This window comes from Nicotiana tabacum, chromosome 20, assembly GCF_000715075.1.
Source record: "Nicotiana tabacum cultivar K326 chromosome 20, ASM71507v2, whole genome shotgun sequence".
Classification (NCBI taxonomy): domain Eukaryota; kingdom Viridiplantae; phylum Streptophyta; class Magnoliopsida; order Solanales; family Solanaceae; genus Nicotiana; species Nicotiana tabacum.
Genome location: NC_134099.1, coordinates 147476434 through 147482574, shown reverse-complemented (window position 1 = coordinate 147482574; position 6141 = coordinate 147476434). Strand labels below are relative to the sequence as shown.

General features: G+C 35.9%; 1 long non-coding RNA gene across 1 annotated transcript; it reads right to left on the bottom strand.

The window, feature by feature from the left end:
• Positions 1-1052: 1052 nt before the first annotated feature.
• LOC107827480 (uncharacterized) lies at positions 1053-5935 on the bottom strand. The gene is made up of 3 exons (XR_001657531.2): positions 3095-5935; positions 1641-3004; positions 1053-1546 (listed from the first exon to the last, which is right to left on the bottom strand). It is a non-coding gene; the product is annotated as an uncharacterized LOC107827480 (long non-coding RNA).
• Positions 5936-6141: the final 206 nt, after the last annotated feature.

Here is a 6141-nt window from a genome sequence, read left to right as displayed (position 1 = left end):
TATGTATTGCTTGAGAGAGGTTACATATTTAGGTAGTTGTTGAACAACATCACTCCTAACGTATGTGAGAAATCAATACGGAGGGTTTAAAGGCGGGATTAGAGATAACGAAACCTTGGTGCGATCGTAGTGAGCGGTGAATTAGTGTCAGCTAGCGCAGTTCGAGAGAATATTTCTAGTAAATTATAGTAGTTGCTCGAGAGACAATTACGACATCCGAAATACTCACGATTGGTAGAGAATACTTAGGCAAAATTATAAAAGACGTAGCGGGAAGGATTCCGACAATGAAAAAAATCATAACTGTAGACCTCCTTAATTTTTTTCCAACCCTTAGTATCCTTAATTGTTAATTTACTTCTTTAATTTGTTAGTTAATTAGCTAGACATAAGAATCTTAATATTTATAACTTAGGAATTGTCTGAGCTTGTCTTTTTAGTGATGTGAACAATTGTAGCTAAACCTTAGTTCTCTGTGGAATTCGACTTTAGACTTTTAGACCGAATTATATTTGCAGCGACCGTACCGCTTATTTTTTTTAGGACTAGAGTTGGCGTGATCAGTTCTCCGAGCGGCGAAAGTGGTGCTCATGCATAATTTCCGAAAAAGGAAATGGGATTGCTCTCCACCACTTTTAAATTATATTTCTCAAAAAATATATATTATTCCACGTTAGTTGGATTTTGTAATCAACTTTTCTAAGAGGCATTAGTATGGTTTTGTACTATTGCTAGACAAATTAGTATTAATATAATATTTCCTCTTTTATCGAGAAAAAAAGAAGAAGAAGAAGAAGAAGAAGAAGAAGAAGAAGAAGAAGAAGAAGAGTCCTTTCTTGTGCAGAGCTTTATTCTCATTCCTCGTACTTTGTCTCTTTCTCGAATGCTGCTCATCACTTTTACAGCCTAAACAAAGTTTATCTATTGATTGCAGTTAAACGCGTCAAGTTCTGCTATCGTTTTCAAATGTCTACAGTCTACTCCATGCCATTTGGATCTTGTTTACAAAAACATAGTAAGATTTAAAGCATATAATTCAAATGCACGGTATCTTACTAAATCATAAAGATTAAGTTATTAAACGCGCGCATACAATCGAGAAGGAAAAAAAAACACACGCACAATCAGTCTCATGCATGAAATATATGTACATACATACTGACACAAGCACGATTATTAGGAAAGAAAAACACAGACTAGACACACACAGGGAGAGCAAAACACTACTTGTTCTTCCGCTTAAAGTCAATAACACATTTATGCTCCTTCTCAAGCTTCCCAACCCTCTTGTAGTAACCCTTCTCCTCGTTGCTAGACTTGACATCTATTGTGCCACTCCAATCTGGCTTATGCTCAACAAAAACATTCTGGTTGTCTACTGCATGCATGCCACAACAGTACGATGGTATCTGTGATCTGCCACCTCTTTTGCTTTCTTTGTTTCAGCGCCCTCAGCTTGTTCCAGCATGCTCTTTTGTTTCTCTACAACTAAGTCAAGACTCTTGTGCTCGAGAAAAAGTATAGAGTCCATGTTGGTCTCCTCTGCCTGCAAAGTAGAGTTAGTTTAAAGAGAAAAAGGAGAAGAGTTAATTGGTAACAGGTTAGAGACAAAGAAAGAAAGAGAATGCAATTATCCATACCAAGTAATCGTCCATTTTTGCCTTAGCTTTTCCTTTTCCTTTTCCGTTGTTGCCATCTTTTGTTTTGTTTGCAATTCCCTGATCCCTCTATTTATAGCTCTTCCACTTCCCTATCCTCCATAAGAGAACTAAATTCTAGCTTCCTTCGTTGAATTGCAAAAAAGATAAAAGAAAAATGGAAGGACAAGCTAGCAGCAGCGGAAAAGGAAAAGTATGAATAGCTGTATTTTCTTTGTTTCTTTGTTTCTAACATGTTACCAACTAACTCTTCTCCTTTCCCTCTTTAAACTCTCATTTGCAGGAAACGGAGGAAGAAACCCATGCAGAGGTAGTGATTGGTCAAAAGGCAGAGAATTATTATAGACAGCATTCATGCAGCTAATGTCGTGGACTTATTTCTAGCAAATTAGAACAACTGGCGTGGAATTGTAGTGGTGTTGGAAAGTAACGAGAAAAAACTACGACATTAAGATCAGTGGCCTAAAAGCAAAGCATGAAGATGTTACCTTTGAGTAGTAGCATTAGAGGGGGAGTAGTAAGGTGTTATTGACTTTAAGCAGAAGAACAAGTAGTTTGTTGCTCTGTGTGTGTTGGGTGTGTATGTCTAGTCTGTGTTTTTCTTTCCTAATAATCGTGCTTGTGTCAGCATGTATGTATGTATGTTTCATGCATGAGACTGATTGTGCGTGTGTGATTTTTTTTCTCCTCGACTGTATGCGCGCGTTTAATAACTTAATTCCCGTTATCTTTATGATTTAGTAAGGCACTATGCATTAATTAAACGAGTCAAGTTCTGATTTCGTTTTCCACTGTCTACTCCATGCCTTTTGGATCTTGTTTGCAAAACATAGCAGGAACTAAAGCATATAATTCAATTAATTAATGCACAGTGCCTTACTAAATCATAAAGATAACAGGAATTAAGTTATTAAATGCGTGCATATAATCGAGGAGAAAAAAAAAAGAACACACACGCACAATCAGTCTCATGTATGAAACATACATACATACATACATATATACTGACACAAGCACGGTTATTAGGAAAGAAAAACACAGACTAGACACACACACCCCAATACACAGAGCAGAAAACTACTTGTTCTTCCGCTTAAAGTCACTAACACCTTACTACTCCCCCTCTAATGCTACTGCTCAAAGGTAACATCTTCATACATTGCTTTCAGGCCACTGATCTTGATGTCGTAGTTTTTCTCGTTACTTTCCAACATCACTACAGGTCCATGCCAATTGTTCATATTTGCCTGAAATAAGTCCACAGCGTTGGCTGCATGAATGATGTCTAAAGTAACTCTCTGCCTTTGTCCAACCAGGACCTCTGCATGGGTTTCTTCCTCTGTTTCCTGCAAATGAGAGTTTAAAGAGGGAAAGGAGAAGAGTTAGTTGGTAACATGTTAGAAACAAAGAAACAAAGAAAATACAGGTATCCATACTTTTTCTTTTTCTTTTCCGCTGCTACGAGCTTGTCCTTCCATTTTTCTTTTATCTTTTTTGCAATTCAACGAAGGAAGCTAGAATTTAGTTCTCTTATGGAGGAGGATAGGAAAGTGGAAGAGCTATAAATAGAGGGATCAGAGAGAAAGGGAATTGCAAACAAAAAAAAAGATGGACATTATTGGTTCTGCATTGGTAGAAGAAAAAAAAATTCAAAAATAAAATGATAGATATACGGACGGGTGTCTATAAGTTATAAAATGACTGTCTCTTTTCCTACCAAGTCTGTCGGTTTCCTTAAAATTATGCAACAACAGTACGTGAGTACGTAGATGCTCTCATGCACGTGATTTTCTTTGTGTTTTTCTTAGGCTAAAAGTAGATTCCCAAAGCATATCAATATCTCCATGCATGATGTTTGGAACCAATAATTAAAATGTACCTTTTGTTGTAGTAGAAGAAGCAGGGTACGTAAGATTCCTGATTCAAGCTTTGGTACAATAATATAGAGAATATATTGTAGAGTATGGGATCCAAAGCGGGTTGAAATGAGAATTTTATTAATTTGATTGTTGATATATTTGGTAACCTAAATTAGGTCATTAATTAAGGGGTCGTTTGGTAGGATGTATTGGAAAAAATAATGCATGTACTAGTTTTGATATTATTTATTAACCCCTATTTGATAGTATTTTTCAACAACTTAATACAATATACATCCTATTCGGTATTATTCTTATAAATAGAAAATTATGGCATTAGCAATACTAAAATTTTTAATATATAAATAAGCATATATAAAGACATAACTGCTCTTTCAAAATCTTTTTCAAATACTTTCTAAAGAATGTGGAGGGTATTTTAGTAAACAAATAAATTGTGCAATGCATGCTATCTTTAGTATACCAAACCAATCAGTTGATGAGAAATAATTTTAGTATAACTAATCCCATTATTATTAATGTCACACCCTCCTTTTTCCCTAGGGGATAGGGAGTTTTTCCAATTTAAGTGACATTAATCAAAATGAGATTATTTATTTAATTAAGAGTCGTCACTTGGAATAATTTATGGTATCACAAGTCACCGGTTTATTTTAAATCCTAAATCAACGAAATTTGACTCTGTTTTAAAGTCTGCGAAACCATAAGACCGAGTAAGGAATTCTGTTAACGCGGGAGAAGATCTTAGGCATTCCCGAGTTCCGTAGTTTTAGCAGGTTGCGTTTAAACAAACTTGGCTTAATAATTTATTTAACTACGTATTTTTAGAACCTACTAACATTTTACCTTTTAATTACCGCTTTCAAATTGCTTGATTATTCACCACTATGGAATTATCTTGAAACAAGTCGCGTGTACGTGTACTATTTTTGTTCGACGCGTAAAAATCATATCACACGTACGTGTACACAATTAATAATACTTTATTCTTATTAAGATTGTTTCGTCCAAAGTTGCACGAACGCATCCCTTGGTTTTAACTTTGGAAATTGTTACTATGTCCGCGAACGTATACATAATCACGATAATAATTTCAAAACGTGCCTAAAGTACTCTAAAGATGTTCATTATTCTTCCTAAACTTTGAGATTATTGTAAGGTCATGAATTATGGAGGTTATTATGAATGTCATAGGTATTATGGAAGTCATTTGAAGTTATATTAATTTAAAAAGGAGAGCTAGCTAACATATTTATTGGAATCAGGCCAACAATTTAATTACTAATGAGCTCGGCCTTTCCCCAATTCCCATAACCCAATTCGGGCAGTTGAGCCGCTCAAGTAAGTAAAAAAAATGGCACGCCACTTATCACCTATGTTACCGTGGACATCTTGAGCATACATTCAAATATATAATACAATATTCAACATATTTAATTAGGTTAGTTCTAGTCTTTCATAACTAATCATGTTGCATTTATATAACCAATAATCTATAATTTTTTCAATACTACTCTACCATATCCTCTTGGCAATACTAATGAAAAACTGGCTTTGTCACAGGTATTCATAGAAGCACCAATATATGAGAAGATAGACTGAACATTTTGAATCTTCTTGCTTTGGACTTGACACAACACCTTTTTTTATGGAACTTAGCAGAAGTCAAAACTAGACAAACAACAAAACTAGGCAAACAACAGAGAAATAAGAATTCACTCAAACAAATTTCCCATCACAAATCCAGCAAAACCATAGTCTGGGATCAAACCGTATTAAAATCGACATTAGAATGGATTGAGAGAGGAAAGAATGGAACCTGAAGTTGTTTTCAATTAATAAAAATTCCAGCAGATACACGGACTGAAACAAAGGGATAGTTGCGACCGGAACTCGACACGACGATCATACTTCGAGCAGAAACGCGAACAGAACCATGAACGATCCTCAACGGCGGCGACCTCGAAGCCTACAGGGTCGGAGCTGCTACGTTTTTGCAGGTTTTAGTGACTGTTTTCCAGCTATTTTCGAGCTATTTTTCAGGTGTTTGTAACAAACAAATAAATAAACTGGAGCTAACTTCTTGATTAAATATTCAAATGCAACTATTACAAACTACGAACTTTGTCTAGAACAAGAAAACTGCAGAAATATAATACTAACTGACTGGAATTAGAGATAAGAAGGAAAGATGGGAAACTTAGAGAAGAAGTGGGGAAGAGAACATAGACAATGCTGATTACTAACTGCCTACCCATTTTCCCCATGTTCCCTGCTATTTGTAACCACTCTGAACCCTCTTCCCGATCATTCTTGTGGTGAGACACCCTTCCAAATGAAATCAATTAGTCTTCTACTGGGTTGTTTAATTCTATTACTTCTTCCTAGATTAGTTCCAGGCCCAATATTCTCTGCAAATGACTCCACCCTAAGGCCCACACACTTCTTTAGCTGATTCTAGGCCCAATTCTTGAACTGGATTCATAACATTACCCCCGCCTGAATTGAGAACCTTGTCCTCAAGGTTCAAAGTAGGTGGTTCTAGGTTCTCACCATCAAGAATGGGCGTCACTTGCTGAGTAGGACGACCTTCGCAACGCTTC